This window comes from Macrotis lagotis, chromosome 6 (assembly GCF_037893015.1).
Source record: "Macrotis lagotis isolate mMagLag1 chromosome 6, bilby.v1.9.chrom.fasta, whole genome shotgun sequence".
In the NCBI taxonomy this organism is placed as follows: Eukaryota; Metazoa; Chordata; class Mammalia; order Peramelemorphia; family Peramelidae; genus Macrotis; species Macrotis lagotis.
Genome location: NC_133663.1, coordinates 130,254,449 through 130,273,013, shown reverse-complemented (window position 1 = coordinate 130,273,013; position 18,565 = coordinate 130,254,449).

Below are 18,565 nucleotides of genomic sequence, written 5' to 3'. Positions count from 1 at the left end.
GTTGAATGAATGATTGAACTAGAGACTAGGTCTCAAGTCCTCTTTTGTTTTGTGTTTCTTTCCCCTAGTATAGGTCATCAAACAATTGATCCTAGGAGAGCTTCAGAGATTCTGACCCATGCTCTGACTTATTTAAGGATGATATCTTGATTGATTTATGTCAGCCACTGATAAAAATGTTACCCTTCAGAATCTGGATTGAGACATCTTTGGGAGTCTGGAGACATTGTCTGTTTGCTCTTCCCCATATACAACATAGCATCTTTCATCTCTGTGCCTTTGCACATACTAATCTACTCTTTCCACCAAGTTTTTCTTCTTACCTCCAACATTTGGAACCTGATTGAAGTCCTTCAAGAGACCTTTCCTGATTCTTTCAGTTACAAGTATCTCCTTCCATAAAGGTCCCAACCAAATCACTTTTTATTTATTTCCTATGTAAGGGGAGAGTGAATGATTGAGAAATCAAACAATTGACTCCATAGTGATAAGATCCAAGCTCTGATTTATGTATCAGATGAGAATACTCTGATAGTTTGAGAGGTTTGAATACATTCTTGGTATAACAGAGAAGGGGTTGTGTCTGCTCAGGGTCTTGGTCATACCTCTTGGGGTTCATCCAGCCATTAACTGCTACAGAGTAGTGCTACACACACACACACACACACACACACACACACTAATCTATTTGACCATAAACATGTTGCATTAGGAACTGCTTACTTTTGTATTTATATCTCTAGCTTTAGGCAGAGGAGACACTTGATAAATATTTGTTGATTAGTTAATTGACTGATGGTCTTCACAGCAAGACAAGCAAAGTTTCCTTACTTAACCACACAATGCAGATATCAATATGATTTTCATTAACCTTATCAGAGTGTTGGATCTTGTTATGTAGCCCTGACTGATCAGTATTTACTCCCTGAGGGTTGTAGTTGGAAAGTCTTATTAGGACCCTGGAAGTATGAATTACAGCCTTAGTTATAGCAATCTAGATGTGTGATCTTGGCCATACCATTTACCCCCAATTTTTGGTTTACTTATTCTTAAGGTGAGGTGTCAGATTATGGTCTCTAAAATCTCTTCCAATCCTAATATTTTATAGGTCCAGGGATATCTGGAAAGTGTTTATCAACTAGCTCTCTGAAAAATGTACTCAGGATACACTTTTGAGTTTAATCTGTAATATTAGTACTTAGACAAACAGTAAAACAAATACACTCCTGATTTGTAGCTTTGTGAATTTTTAGGATGAAAATACTCACAGAAAATTTAGCATTGATTCTCACTGGTATCAGTTTCTTCCAAATGTTTTTCAAATATTTATTTCTTAGTATGATAATGTAGTTGGTCAGAAACCTGATGGGATGGTAGATATAAATCATCTCCATGGTGCACTGCAGTAGGAACTTTTCCCAGGGTCTAGACTGGGAACTCACTGTTTTGTGACATCCCTGAGAAGTCACAGAAGGATGTGCAATTCTTTTCTCTTAAGTTTTAAAAAATTAAAAAAAAATTATTATTAATTATTATTATTATTTTTGTATTACCACACTTAAAAGCAAGCAAATGTAGTTACTTTCTTTTTAATTTTTCTCTTTCTGGAAACACATGTTCAAAACATGTTGTGCACATACACCCAAATAACTTTGTCATCATAGTGCTTTGAACTGATATCCTAAATCAGGAAAGTCCTACATGAAGTCAATTATTCAGAGGTAAAAGGTGTTGGTAAGTATTTTTGAAACTGTTGTAAATAACTAGTAAACACTGAATCTCAGAGGGTTTGCTTAGGATAAGGACAATAAAGGAGGAGCAGTGATCTGCATCTTTCCTTCTGATTCAGAAGATCATTTTCCCAGGAGGAAATAATCTTCTCTTCTGTCACCTTCACTAATATTGGCCCCTCTAAGGAAAAGTCCAAGGAAAAAAGTGTTTTCAAACAATATCAAAATCAAGAAAGCCAGATCTAGATATTCAATCAGACCTTCAGGAGGTTGCCAGCATGATTCCAAGGCAAAATCAGATTCAAAGGTATAGTTTACAAATTAATGCTGCTCATTCTGCTGTGACAACTTAGTGTATATTGACCCACCTAGCCAGAAAGATTGTAAATACAGATTTCTAAATACATTATGTCAATACCTCTATTCATCATTGTTTGTTCCAGTCTATCACAGCATTTATGGGACAAAGTGAAGGTTTCATAAAAGAAGCAGACAGAACAAACATGAATAAAACAAAATATCTTTATTAAGGTTTTAACTCACATGTCTCAGATATTTAAACTCACATAATGGGAGTTATAAGGCCTAAAGAGAAACAACTGGAGGCAGGTCATGGAGAGTGGGTGGGAGCACCTTCTGTAAAAAACCAAAAATATCAATTAAAAATCAATAAATAAAACCAGGGAGTCACCAGAATTGCAGGTGGGACATTCTTCACATCATTGAGAAGGAGAGGGAGTTAGTGATGGTCCTTCAAAGAGATTGCCTTGAACTTTGTAAACCAAATCTTTGGCACCATAACCAGTCCAAGTATGGATGTTTGTGGGTTTAGATCACTTCCATAGCAAAGCTGCTCACAAATGCAGGTGAAGGTAATAAGGAGGGGGGGAAGTTGGGATTCTCACTCAGATGTAGTTTAGCATAAAATAAATGTGGAATGCAAATCTTAGGTATGGAAATGTCTATAAAATTTCAGGATAAGGCTGTTTAGACAGAAAGAGAGGGCTTAATATCTAAAATACTCAAAGCAGAAGAAGTTTACTTCATGGATCTCCTTGTAGGCACAAGATTTTGAAGATTATTGCTGTGTTTGTAATTGATAATTGATCATATATTGCTCATTTTCATGTCCATAGAAATTTCATGTATAATGACATAAATCACTCCTGAGTCTATGCATGGGGTGATTAGGGCTCTCCACTCTCTCCTCTACTTTCTTAGCATTAGGTTCTAGCCTTTTGTCTCATGTCTACAGTGTTCTGGTAAACCAAGAGAGAACTTGTGATTGTCTTCCTGTCAGTGGTCATCCTCTCTGTCACAGAAGCCTGATCTCTAGTGATCGCTTGAATGCTCTAGAGTTCAGAAAATTCCAATCAATTGCACTAACAAGAGGGTCATCAAGGCTAGAATGTCCATCTCAGAGTTTAATCATCTATGTTCAGGGAAGAAAACACAATTGGGAAAAGATAGCCAAGGCCTGTATTTATGACCACATGAAAAAATTCTACAAATTACTCATAATAGAAAACACAAATCTAAACATCCCCCAGAATGGCAGCAGTCAAGGACCAGTACACTGATGTATCATTGGTGGAGTGGTGAAAAGGTACAACGGTTTTGGACAGCAATTTGAAATTGTTCAAATAAAAGGACTAAAATGTCCATAAACTTAGAACCAGAGATTCCATTATTGGAAGTCATCCATAAGAAGAAAGTCTCAATATACACCAAGATATTTATAGCAGCACTTTTTGTGATAACTAAGAATTGGAAGCAAAGTAGATGTACATCATTTGGGTAATGATCAGATTTTGGTACATGAATGTAATAGATTATTTATTGTGCTGTAAGAAATGTGTGATGAATAAAGACAAGCAGGGAAAGATTCATATGAATTGATGTAGTAGCCAAGTAAAGTGATTATACACAATGATTACAACAATGTATATGGAAAGAACAACCACACACACAAATAAAAAGTGAATTTAATAAAATTATAAAGATCAAATGGGACTAGAGTGAACATATATGAGAGGATACCCCCAACCTAGCCCTTTATGGAGACTTAAGTGTATTAATCAATTGCAGTGACTTTTTTTTCCTTCTAGAATACTGTTTGTTATATGAGTTGGCTCTCTGGGAAGAGGGAGAAAAGGAATATCTGGGAAAACTATGATAATGTAAGAAAGAGGAAACATCAATAAAAACTTACTTTATAAATGTTCTCTGTAATGAACCCTGAGTTAGTCTAAATGGAATGAATGATTTTTTTAAATTCACCTAAGTAAATTTTTTTCCTGAGAGAAAAATCACAGGAAATAAATAATTTCTTGGTTAAGAACTCTCAGTTCCTACTGTCATTTGACCAGATGTGCCCTTTCAGAGACATTTCGATAGAAATGTAGAATTGAACATTTCTTGGATGTCCACATAGCTAACATTGTACTAGAGGCTTAAAGAGCAGTATACAAAGCTCTGGAGTGACAAAAATTTCTTTTTAGGCCAAGCTTGGGTGTGACCTGACTATTCCTTGTAGTTCTAATTCCTCAGATATGAGGATTCATTCTTTACTTCATTCTTTGTTTGAACTTCTATTGCATATTCACATGTAATATAGCTCTTTAGGCATCTCCCTTATTTTCCCTCCTATAATGAAATGGGGAGATGATTATTTGTCTTAATATAGCTGATACCTAGCCCAGAGTCATTTATATAGGAAGTTCTTTAAAGAAAATCCAGTTATAAGATTTTCTGTAAAGAAAATAATTGAGGCTAATGCTGAAATAAAAAGATAGGTAAAGACATAAAACTTGATTCCTTAAAGGTACTTTTCAAAATATAGGGAGATTCATATTTTTAATTTTATTTTTTGGGATATTATCCTATAATTTTTCTTTTCATCTTCACTGTTGAGGTCACTTTCCATTGTAATAGGAAGAATAGTACTTGACCGTTGAAAGTAAACAGCTCGGGGTGGCTAGGTAGCACAGTGAATAGAGCACTGGCCCTGGAGTCAGGAGTACCTGAGTTCAAATCCAACCTCAGACACTAAATAATTACCTAGCTGTGTGGCCTTGGGTAAGCCACTTTAACCCTATTTGCCTTGAAAAATCCTAAAAAAAAAAAAGTAAACAGCTTAATGTAAAAAAAAAACACACCTAAGATAAAAAAAAGGAAATTATGAAATAATCTCAGCACAGAGATGAAAATAGTTTTCCACCAAGATGCAGTGTGTATGGACTGTTGGTTGTAGTGAACAAATATAGAACAATTAACCCGATTTGTGATGCACACAATTCAAGTCAATTTAATATTTATTAACTTCTATTTCAAGAGCCAAAGCATGGGTTTTTAGGGTTGAGCATAAAACAGGCAAAAATAAAACTGCCCCTATCTTTTTTTTTCATTTTTTTTCAAGGCAAATGGGGTTAAGTGGCTTGCCCAAGGCCACACAGCTTGGTAATTATTAAGTGTCTGAGGTGGGATTTGAACCCAGGTACTCCTGATTCCAGCACCGGTGCTCTATCCACTGTGCCACCTAGCTGCCCCTAAAACTGTTCCTATCTTGAAGCAATTTATGTCCTCGGGTGGCCCCGGGGTTGGGGTGGGGTGGTGAGGAAATAAAACATGTGCACAAGTAAGTAGAGCACAAGGAAAATTGATGAGGGATAGAGTACTAATATCCCATTACAAACATGTATGACTAAACATATAAAAATCACTGCATTAGCCATTTCCTATTTTTGGCAGATATGGTCAGGAGTTAAGCCAGCTTCTGTGCGAAGAACTCACTATTTTGACAAAATCTGTTGGAAAAACTGTAAAATAGTAATGGCAGAAACCAGGAATAGAACAGCATCTCACACCGCATACAAAGTAGGTACATGATTTAGACATAAAGGGTGACCCTATAGGCTAATTAGAGGAGCAAGAAATCATTTATATTTCAGATTTATGGAGAGAAGAATTTATAATCAAAGAAGAGATAGAGAACACTATGAAAAGCAAAGTGGATGGTTTCTAATTACATTAAATTGAATAGATTTTGCACAAACAAAACCAATACAACCAAGATTAGAAGGAAAATAGAAAACTGGAAACAATTTTTGTAGCCAGTGTTTCTGATAAAGTCCTCATTTCTCAAATACGGAGAGAACTGAGTCAAAGTTTTTAAACAATACAAGTCATTCTCCAATAAATAAATAGTCAAAGGCAGTTTTCAGATGAAGAAATTAAAGCTATCTATAATAATATGAAAAAATTCTCTGTCACTATTAATTAAAGAAATGCAAATTAAAACAATTTTGAGGTATCACCTCACACGTATCAGATTGGTTAATATGACAGAAAAAAGAAATGATAAATATTGGAGGGGATGAGGGAAACCTGGGACACTTAATGCATTGTTGGTAGAATGGTGAAGTGATCCAACCATTCTGGAGAGCAATTTGGAATTATGCCCAAAGGGCAATAAAATTTTGATTTTGATAAATTTGTAAATTTTGTAAAATTTGTATAATTTGATCCTGTGATACCTCTACTAGGTCTGTATCCCAAAGAGATAACCAAAAAGGGGAAAAGACCCATATATACAAGAATATTCATAGCAGCTCTTTTTGTGGTGGCAAAGGGGAATGACTGAACAAGATGTGGTATGTGAGTATAAGAAATGATGAATAGGGAGATTTCAGAAAAACCTGGAAGAATGAAATGAACTGATACTGAGTGAAATGAGCAGAACTAGGAGAACATTGTACAAGCAACAACAACATCGTGTAATGATCATCTATGATAGACTTTGCTCTTCGCAGTAATACAAGACCTATGATGAAAAATGCCACCCACATTCAGAGAAAGAACTATGTAATCTGAATGTAGTTCAAAGTGTACTATTTTCATTTTTGCATATTGTCATGGATTGTCATTGTGTGAATGATATTAGCAAAGGAATCAAGAGTAGAAGATAGTTTGTGATTGAACTGGTCAACTAGAGTCAAGATTTATGAGAGCAAAGTCAGACTCTGAAAAGGGTGATTAGGAGACCAAAAAAGGGGCAGGAGGTAGTGATGGAGGTGAAGATTAAGGCAGAAGAGAAAATTGGACAGGAAATTGTGATCAGAGAGGGGCATACTTGTAGATTATTAACAGGTGAAGCCCACCCCCTCAAAATAGAAAGGAGTCCAAGCTGGGTAGAAAGCAGAAAAGTTTTATAAGGAGGAAAATCAAATATAAGTGCTGAGACTCTCTATACAAGGTACAAAGCAGTCCACATTCCAGTAAAGATTTATGCTTGAAAACTACAAAGAGGAGATTCAGGGTTGAATGGACAACCCTTCTCAAAAACAGGTGAACATAGAAGCAGGATACCAAGCAGTTACAGCTGACCATAAGGCTGCTCTGGGCCAGTTGGGAGGGATGGCACAGCTTGGCAAGGTCATCCAGCAAACACCAGCAAAGTTATCTGGGAGTGAGCAAGGTTTTGACTCCCTGGAGGTTCCTGATTGACTCCTTTCAGCAAACAGGTTTCCTTTGTATCCTGGATAGCAGCCTGGTAAGGTAACTCAGAGAAAACAAACAATATCAGGGGTACTTTCAAAGGGAGATGGTAAGAGCATTTCAGTGTGTGTCTGAGTGGACCTGTACATCTTGAAAATTGAAGAGGCTGATTAACTGGGACGTCAGAATATTTGAGGACCATCAGTTTGTAATCTGAATTCCATGATCATAATGGCAGGACTGAGTTGCAGAGAGTCTATGAGACAAGTATTGAACTTCTTACAAAAGAATGGAGAGCAATCTTCAGGCTAGTAGTGGAGAATACTAAGTAGGTATGCTTAAGAGGCGGCATTTAGATTCCTGCTAGTGCACTAATACTCTGACATCACTTCATTAGCTTATTCTACATTCTGAGATTCAGTATATTTGACGAAGGGATGGCAGATGGAGGGCGGGGATGTCAGAATCAGAAGGGAATAATCACTTTTAAAAACAAAGAAAGATAAAAATGTTAATAAAATTTTGCTACCTCTTTGCCTCACAAACCCCTCATGTTATGTGCTTTGGAAGGTGCTCTGATAGCTGGTAACATGGGGAAATACAAATAATTTGTACTAGGGAAACAAAGATATAAGGAAAAAGACTAATGCAGAGCAAGAACTTTGGAAACCTGTGCCAAGTATTGGCTACCATCTTGTGTGGGCAAGATAGAGTCCTTGGCCTCTTTCCTTTCCTTTATTGTATTGATAGAAAGTCTAGTAGCCAGTGGTTTGAAAAATGATCTGCCTTAGAGGCTTTGTCTTAAGGGTAAAGTCTTTGGGCATATATCCATATATCCAGCTGGAAGCAGCTGGAAGGAATTGAACTTCCAGGGTTTTGCTTTGCTTGATGTTGGAGGCTGTTATGGGATTTGATAGAATTAAATGGATTGAGAAACATACACTGAGTACATTATTACCAGCTTTTATTTATTAATTTCTAATCATTGCTCATTGTATGATTAAAGAACCATATAAAACTATGCCTTTGTAAATAATCTTGAGTATAATGGAGATATAAAGAAGGGAAAGAGGATGGATACAGACTGAGGAAGATATGATTGGATAAGACACCAATTTCTAGACAAATGAGAGAAAAGTGGTACCTTGTGCAAATGGAAGGCATCAAGGGATCAGTGGCAGCTAGTTCTTGGAGTGTCTAAGAATGGCTCAAATTGTTGAGCTGATTTTGGGTGGTGTATCATGAGAGGTGAGGTAAGCGCTTGAGTGGTATCACCATACCCTGCTTCTAATTACTACATAGACAAATTAGACCATGCTGCTAGTACCTCTCAGGGTTAGATTTGGATGGGATGACCCCTGATAGAGGAGAGATTGCTGAGTGATGGTGTCAGCTACAAGCTCTAAAAGCAGTAGCAGGGATCAAGAAATATGCTAACTTCTTTGGTCCACATAGAGTATCAAGGGATTTGAGAGTAAGAACAACCTGCTGGAGAAGTTGGCCAGTGATGCAGTATCTTCCAGACAGTCAGATTCCCATGATTTCAAGAAGGTAAGAATGTAAAAATAAAGGACTGGGTATAAATGGTCCCATAGGGTACAATGGAAAGGGTGGAGTAGGTTGTAGTTGAATTGAGTTGGATGGCAACTAGAGAATCTGTAGAGGTCACTGGTCAAAGGGGCATTTGCAAGAAATATTTGGATTCTGAATCACTGGGAGTCAGAACAAGTGGCATAAATTTGCCATCCATAGCTAACAGTTGATTGGACCCTTATCCTCTAGGGTCTATTATTAGTTTGTCCAAATCATGTATGGTGAGACTTTTTGGCCTATGGTTCTATCTAGTCAAAGTCTCTGAGTGGGCCAAGTAAGTGACTGTCATCTTGGTTTGGTAGACCAGCTGAATCAAAACAGGAAAGATTCAAGTGAATTAGATAATCTGAACTAAAATTCTTTCTATTTAGCAAAGGGATTATATTTACAGAAAGCTATGTCCTCTGATTACTTCCTGAATAACAGTTTAACTTTTTAATTTCATTTTCATTTTAGCACTAAATGGGAAATTCCAGGAAACTGAAAATTTGGTTAAAAATTTAGCTAATGCATGAATTTCAACATTTCAGGACTTCTTTAACATTTTGCAAGAATACTTAGATGAGTGTTGTGTCTTATTGCTATCCTTGTGTAATACCAAGAAATGTCCTCTCTCTCTCTCTCTCTCTCTCTCTCTCTCTCTCTCTCTCTCTCTCTCTCTCTCTCTTTCTCTCATTCTAACGCGCACACACACACACACACACACACACACACACACACACACACACACACACCAGCCTTCTGGTATTTAATAATTCCTGAACACAACTTCCAAAGATATTTGAATTTTTCAACTCTGGTTAATTTCTTGGGCCAGTATTATCCTCTTTACAACAGAAAATCCTCTCTCTCTCTCTCTCTCTCTCTCTCTCTCTCTCTCTCTCTCTGTCTCTCTCTGTCTCTGTCTCTGTCTCTGTTTCTCTCTCTGTCTCTGTCTCTCTCTGTCTCTCTGTCTCCCTGTCTCTGTCTCTCTCTCTCTCTCTCTTAGAGGAAATTGGGAGTCAAATGACTTGCACAGGTTCACACAGCTAGTAAGTATCTGAATCTGGATTTGAATTTAGGTCTTCCTGATTCCAGGATTCTATTCACTGCAACACCCAGCTGCCCCATGGTCCCATCTTCCTTCCCCTCCTTCATTTATTTTTTATTATATAAATATTTTATTTGTTTTTCAATTTTATTTGTTTTTTCAATTACATATAATGGTAGTTTCTACCAATCTTTTTTTTGAGGCTTTGAATTTTACAGTTTTTCTCTTCCCTCCCTTCTTCCCCCCTCCCCCCCCAAAAGGCAATCTGATGTAGATTTTACATTTGCGTCATGATATGCATAGATAGAAATTGAATTTGTTGTGAGAGAAGAATTAGATCATGGTCCCATCTCTTAAGAAGTTTACAAGCTGGTTGGGTAGGCAAGATATACATATGAAGAGAGAAAAGAAAATATAGGGCAAGAGTCACAGACCTGAAACAAGTATGTGAGTAAAAATGGTCAGGTAGTCTGCAAGTATGAAAAGTTTCAGTTAAGTTACATTAGGAGAAGGAAAGAAAATCTAGGATGTGATTTTGCCTTGTTAAAAACAAGATCTAAAGTATTGCTGGAAAAGGAGTGGAAACATTATTTGAACTGAGTGTGGAAGGAGAAAATATTAATAAAAGTGAGGGATTACAAAGATCTTTAGGGTTTGCAAAACCTTTGATATATATTATCTCATTTTATCTTTTCAATAACCTTGGGAGGTAGATGCCATTATTATCCCTGTTTCACAGATGAGAACACTGAGGCAAACAGAGATGAAATGACTTGCCTAGGGTCACAGTTAGTATGCATCTGAGATCAGATTTGAACTTAGGTCTTCCTGAATCCAGGCTCTGTGCTCTCTATTCACTTTTCCACTTGGCCACCTAAAGATAAAACCCTGTGAAGATTTAAGAGGGAAAAAGTGAGAAGACTACAAAACTCCTGGGGGAGTACCCTCCTTGATCTTCCCAGTCAAGTGCATCTTCTTTTTTCTTTTTATTTATTCATTCATTCATTCATTCATTCATTCATTCGTTTGCTCATTTATTTATTTATTTATTATTTATAATTTTACATTTCCCCCCTAATCTCGCTTTCCTCCCCTCCACCCTCTTCAGAAGGAGTCTGTTAGTCCTTACATTGTTTCCATGGTATGCATTGATCTAAGTTGAATGTGATGAGAGAGAAATCATATCCTTAAGGAAGAAAAATAAAGTATAAGAGATAGCAAAATTACATAAGATAATTTTTTTTAAATGAAAGGTAATAGTCTTTGTTCAAACTCCACAATTCTTTCTCTGGATACAGATGTATTCTCCATCACAGATATCCCAAAATTGTGTCTGATTGTTGCACTGATGGAATAAGCAAGTCCATCAAGATTAATCTTTGCCCCCATGTTGCTGTTACAGTGTACAGTATTTTTCTGGTTCTACTCATCTTGCTTAGCATCAGTTCATGCAAATCCTTCCAGACTTCCCTGAATTCCCACCCTCCTGGTTTTTTTTTTTTAGGTTTTTTTTTTTTTTGCAAGGCAAACGGGGTTAAGTGGCTTGCCCAAGGCCACACAGCTAGGCAATTATTAAGTGTCGGAGACCAGACCCGAACCCAGACACTCCTGACTCCAGGGCCAGTGCTCCATCCACTATGCTACCTAGCTGCCCCTCCTCCTGGTATTTAATAGAAATAGTGTTCCATCACATACATATACCACAGTTTATTAAACCATTCCCTAATTGATGAACATTTACTTAATTTCTAATTCTTTGCCACTACAAACAGGGCTGCTATGAATAATTTTGTACAAGTGATGTTTTTCCCTTTTTTCATCATCTCTTCAGGGTATAGACCCAGTAGTTGTATTGCTGGAGCAAAGGGTATGCACATTTTTGTTGCCCTTTGGGCGTAATTCCAAATTGTTCTCCAGAAAGTTAGGATGAGTTCACAGCACCACCACAATGTATTAAAGTCCCAGATTTCCCACATCCTTTCCAACATTGATCATTGTCCTTTCTGGTCATATTGATCAGTCTGAGAGGCACAAGGTGGTACCTCAGAGGTGTTTCAATTTGCATTTCTCTAATAAATAGTGATTTGCAGCAATTTTTCATGTGACTATGTATCTTTTTGATCTCCTCATCTATAAATTGCTGTTGCATATCATTTGAGCCTTTGCCAATTGCTTGTTTTTTAAAAATTTGACTCAGTTTTCTGTATATTTTACAAATGAGTTCTTTGTCAGAAATACTAGTTGTAAAAATTGTTTCCCAATTTACTACATTTCTCTTGATCTTGGTTACAGCAAAAGCTTTTTAATTTAATTTAATGTAATTGGAATTATCTAGTTTATTTTTAATGATGTTGTCCATCACTTCCTGGTCATAAACTGCTTCCCTTTCCATAGATATGACAGGTAAACTATTCTTTGATCTTCTAGTTTGCTTATAATATTGCTTTTTATGTCTAAATCCTGTATCCATTTTGATCTTATCTTGGTATAGGGTGTGAGGTGCTGGTCTAATCCAAGTTTCTGCCATACTAATTTTCCCAACAGTTGTTATTGAAGATAAAAATATATCCCAATAGCTGGACTCTTTGGGTTTATCAAAGAGCAGATTACTATAATCATTTCCTGCTATTGCACATAGTCTATTCCACTGGTCCACCACTCTATTTCTTAGCCAATACCAGACAGTTTTGATGACAGATGCTTTATATTATAATTTTAGATATGGTAGAGCTAAGCCACTTTCTTTTGCACTTTTTTTTTATTAAATCCATGGAAATTCTTGACTTTTTATTTCTTCATATGAATGTACTTACAATTTTTTCTAACTCATTAAAGTAATTTTTTGGAACTTTGATTGATAGGACACTGAATAAGTAATTTAATTTAGGTAGAATTGTCATTTTTATTATATTACCTCAGCCTATACATGAGCAATTAATATTTGCCCAGTTATTTAAATCTGATTTTATTTGTGTGTTCTTTTTTTATTATTGATTTAAGGAATTGGGGTTAAGTGGCTTGCCCAAGGCCACACAGCTAGGCAATTATTAAGTGTCTGAGACTGGATTTGAATTTAGGTCCTCCTGACTCCAGGGCCTGTGCTCTATCCACTGTGCCAATGAACTGCCCCCCTCAGATGCACCTTCAAGAGAAGGAACATGACTGCCATGACTTCTGGGTCTGGGACTGTGGAATGGGAGAGACCTTGGCCCATAGCAGCATTCTTTTCAGAGAAGGAGAAGTGGGAATAGGACCCAGACACTGTGGCTTTAAAGAGTGCTCTGCTGTAGGACCACAATAACCGACTCTAACATAAAGTTCTAGTTGAACAATCAGGAAGAAGACATGAGTAAATCAATCAGTCAATCAACAACAAACATTTATTAAATGCCTACTTTGGGCCAGGATTAAAAACTGAAGAAAATTCTTATTATGGTAAAGTAAAAAAATAATGACTTTAAACAAAGATAACATCACAAAATTTTAAAGTTGAAGACAACCCAGCAGAGATGCAGTTTAATCCATGCCTCCAAAGAATTATCACTACAAAATGCCCAAAGAGTGGCTCTTTAACCTCTAAAACAGTTATAATCAGCCATGTCTCTGTTTGACAAAGGAAATAAATATTTTTGATTTACATGGTTTCTGTACTCCATTAGTTTCCTTGTGAATGTAATTATATAAATAGTTGATGTAGTTACATTTTCTCTTTTTCTTTTTTTTAAGCCAACAGTTTATTTAAATAGTTAAAATTTGGAACATTATCTTTTTCATCTTTTATCTGCCTTTCAATTTGGTATTCATTTTAGTGTTCTAAAATCACATATGAATATCTAATTCCAAAAGGGCTCCTATTACTATATAAACTATCCTGCCTATTAAGATAAAGTCAATTTAATATTTTGTGGTCCTATTCAGTTTTCATCAGATCCAGAGCCTTGTGATTCTTTTCTTGAAAAAAGTATTCATGGTACACCAATATTAAGCTTCTGAATTGAGTTGAACTGAGTTGGATGATAACTAGAAAATATATAGGGGTAGACAACCAAAGCAGTATTTTGCCAAAAAACATTCGGACTCTGAATCACTACAACCATGTGGTTTTAGTTTTTTGTTTTCGAAGAAGTAGGAAGATGTTACCCTACAACCTATTATGTATTTAAAATATAAAATATTTTTTTTCTCTGTTTTTCTGAATGTTAAAACAGGAATATCCACTGTCAATATCTTGATGGTGTTATGATTTCATTTATGCACACTTCTTTGGTGACTTACTGTTACCAATCTATTCTTTCTCATCCCATATGATTCTTATCCATGTCCTTCCATAAATCTGCCTCTTACCAGGAACCTATCCAACAGACTAGAACCTTTATTTCAACTCTTGTATACTGTGTGAATACCAATGAAGCATAAAAGGCATCTGCACTCAATCTTGCTATATGATCAACTCACTTTTTTTCCTGTCATACATCTTTTTGATGATGTCTTTTAAACTACTTCTGTTTTTCTAAAGCAAGATAGCCTATTGTTGACATAAATAATAAATAAAAATAATAAAGTAGTTTTTAAACTTGTATTTGACATTAAGCTCACAGTGTGGAAAATTCCACAAACTCTGTAAAGCAGAAACCTTTGTTAATGTGGGGAAAATGTCAGTAAATCTTCATTTGGAGGAAACTTATCTTAGATTAAAGGTGCTGTGACTAGGTGAAGGGGAATGATTTTGAGGAAGTAATCAGGGGTTTGCTGCATTGATGGCTAGGATGAAGTCCTTGGTGATAGGCAGACCAGTATCTTGTGTTGAGGTCAAAGTGGGAGAAAAGGGGTCAGAGATTATAAATGCCAATGGTAACTGTTAAAAACATGTGAGAGACTGGTGAAAGGAATGGCATAAATGAACAGTTTTTCTAAAAGGATTAACAATTTGGACCATTAGAGGAACTTGAGATGCTTCAAGGTTTCCAGTTTATTGTTTAAAGTTTTGCCCCAGGAAGTTCATTTGTGTGAGTACACAGGGACAGATATATAGTAGTTATATTCTGATGCCTGTGACTTGTGTAACCTTAGACAAATCTCTTACCCTTCCTAGAATCAGCTTCCTCATTTGTTAAAGATTCAGACAATTCTGAGAACTCTTCTAGTTTCATAACTATTATCCCCTTTTGATATCTGTAGATGTAATCTCTCTGATAATTTGCTTTATGCTAATAATTTTACGATAACTAAAAGATTCTAAATTGATAACAAAGATTAAAAATACGAATAGAAGAACAAAACTAAAACAAAAGATTAAGAAGGAAATTAGAATACTTTGAAGAGGTTTTAAAGAGACATTGGAAAACCTTAACCAATTAATGAATTGCAACATTGAATGGAACAAATAGAAACCAAAAATTCATTTATTTAATAACAACAATAAAAAAGTCAAATTAAAAGATTTAAAAAAATTAAATATGGTAGCTGATTTAAAAAACAAGTGACCTGAAAAATAAGACAAAGACATATTTAAGAATCTTTGTACACTCTCAAAAGCATGACTAAAACAAAAACCTAAATTCCTTAAGAAAACAGTCCAGATCTATTAGATCCAGAAAATAAAATGAAAATTTGAAAAATTTTTTACTAGTTATTTCCTCAAAGAAACACAAATCACATATATCCAAAAATATCATAGCCAAAATCCTGAGTTTTCAGGTCAAAGATATAATGCTAATGGTAGCCAGGAAGAATGAAGCCAAGTATCAGAGTCTCAATTAGAAACACAAAGACCATGCGGCAAATATTTTAAAGGATAGGAAAGTTAGTAGTAATACACTATACCAAAAAGAATAAAAGGCTTATTACCAAGAGTAATTAATCTAGAAAAATTAAATGTAATCCTAAAAAGAAAATGAAGCTTCAATAAAATAGTAGACCTTTAAGCAATCCTGATGAAAAAACAGGGTTGGTAAGAAACTATGAAACATTATGATAAGAAGCATCAAAAAAATTCTACCAAGCGATATATAGTTGAGCAAATTTAAAGAGTTAAATGATTGTGTTTCCATCTCAGCAGAAGGAGAGACCATTATCCTTTCTGAACCTTACTATTGTCTACCTTTGTGATCTCTGGCTAGTCACTTAACCTATCTGACCCTCAATTTCTTCATCTACAAAATAAGTGAGTAGAATTAGTTGGCATCCAAGGTTCTATGACAAATGCAGAGCCTGGATGGATTTGCTCTGTTGTGTTTGATTTAGGAAAGTAAAGAAAAAGGAGGTGGGGAAATAGAATATCCCAGGAAAAAAAATGAGGAAGAAAAGAGAGGAAGTTACTATTTCTCATAATTGCATTGTGTTAGATGAAGAGTATACAAACATGAAGTTGGGACTGGGTGGAGTTAGCATCTTCTAAACTTCATGGTTATCCTCACTAGGCAAAGAAAAGTTGAAAGCACACAAATGTACTTGAACACACACACACAGACACTAAGATTCTAAAGGTAATTAAAAATTCATTAAAGAAAACAAAGAAATACATTGTAATAGGGAGAGGGAAGGGGGAGGATTTAAATGGGTAGGAAGAGAAAAATAACAAGCAAAGCAAAATTCACTATAGAGAACTCTCTACATGGTGTCTGAGTGCAGTTTAAAACACTAATAAGTTCAGTTCTTTTGGATATAAAAGTAATGTGTAAAATGGAATAGTAAAATAATTTATTCAAAGCGCTGAATGGGAATTATAAGGCATAAACATATTTCTAACTTTTCTATGGTACTGTTACAAAAATTGACCATGTGTTAAAGCATAAATATACTATACAAATTTAGAAAAGCAAAATAATAAATATATCTTTTTTCATTATAGCATAATAAAATCATAATCAATAAGGAGGAATTTGAAGAAAGGATTAATTGGAATTAAATGAAAAAAATAGGTGAATGGAAAATGAAAGAATTAAATTAGGATGAACTCCATGATTACTTTAACCAGCAACTAAAATTGTATATTCTAGATTTTTAATAAGTGAAAACTCACAGCATTAGGTATAGTAGTAAGAGCAGTGTCCTTGGAATCGGAAGGCCTGGTTTCAAATTCCAGTTTTGACAATTATTGGCTAATTATGGATAACTTAATCACTTAACTTAATTGTTTTCATTTATTTAATGGGGAATAACAATATTTAAATTATCACAGGATAATAATAATGAAGGACTTTATAAATTATAAACTGCCATGAAAACATGAAATAATTAAATGTTTCAAAATCTATTCAAAAGAATTATTGCTCAGATTCTGAAGGGACTTACATATGTGATCATCAGATGATTGCTAATAACCTTTGAAATGTCATGAAGAATTAGAAAAATATCAGAAGATAGGAGATAGACAAATATCCTAATTTTCAAAAAGAATAAAAAACATGTCATTATTTGGTCTTTGGATATTGAATCCAAGCAAAACTATACAGTAGCTTAAAAATTAAATTGGTGATAGGCAGACTAGTATCTTGTGTTGAGTTCAAAGCAGGAGAAAAGGGGTCAGAGATAATAAATGCCAATTGTAACTGTTAAAAATATGTGAGAGACTCTATCAAGCTAAAATTAGTCATGCCCAAATAAACTCATTTCCTTTTTTGGTAAGATTTTGTAAATATCTGGTTATATATTAGAAGATACTGAAATAGTGAAAAGCTGTGATGCAAATATATATAATGCTCTAATGTCTAATCACCAATGAGAAGAAGGAAAGGCAGAACCGAGAAGTAGCCAAAAAGATTTTTACTATATATATGTTTTTTGCAAGGCAATGAGGTTGAGTGACTTGTCCAAGTTCCCACAACTAGGTAATTAATAAGTGTCTGAAACTGGATTTGAACTCAGGTCCTTCTGACTCCAGGGCTGGTGATCTATCCACCAGGATACTGTGGCAATTTATTGGCCCAACAAAATATTTTAAAATTAAATTTTACTTTTAAAATTAGCAGCCATTTATTTTCTTTCCTCATTTCACCCCATAAGGGAAAACAAAAACCCCCCAAAATCTTTTGTAACTATATGAAGAGTGAAGAAAAACAAATTTATTCATTCAAAAACAAATCCTAAAATATTTCTCATTCTGCCTATTTAGTCTATCACTTCTCCATCAAGAGATGACTAATATTCCTCAGTTGATAAATGGTCAAAGAATATAGACAGTTTTCAAATGAAGAAATTAAAGATATATATGTAATCATATGAAAAATACTCCAAATCATTACTGATTAGTGAAATGCAAATTAAAACAAGTATGAGGTATCACCTCACATCTATTAGATTGGCTAAGATGACAAAAAGGGAAATGATCAATACATTGCTGATGGAGTTTTGAATTGATCCAACCATTCTAGAGAGCAATATGGAACTATGCCCAAAGAACAATAAAACTGTTTATACCCTTTGACCCAGCAATTCCAGTTCTAAGCTTATATACAGAAGAAAGAAATGGGAAAAGTTCCACATTACAAAATATTCATAACAACTCTTTTGGTAGTGGTAAAGAATTGGAAATCGAGGGAATGCCGATCACTTGGGGAAATTGAGGGTATGTCCATCACCAAGTTATGGTACATGAATACTGTGGAATATTATTGTTCTATAGGAAACCATAAATGGTCAGACTTTAAGAGAAGCATGGAATGACCTACAGGATCTGATGCTGAGTGAAGGGAGTAGAGGCAAGAGAACAAACAAT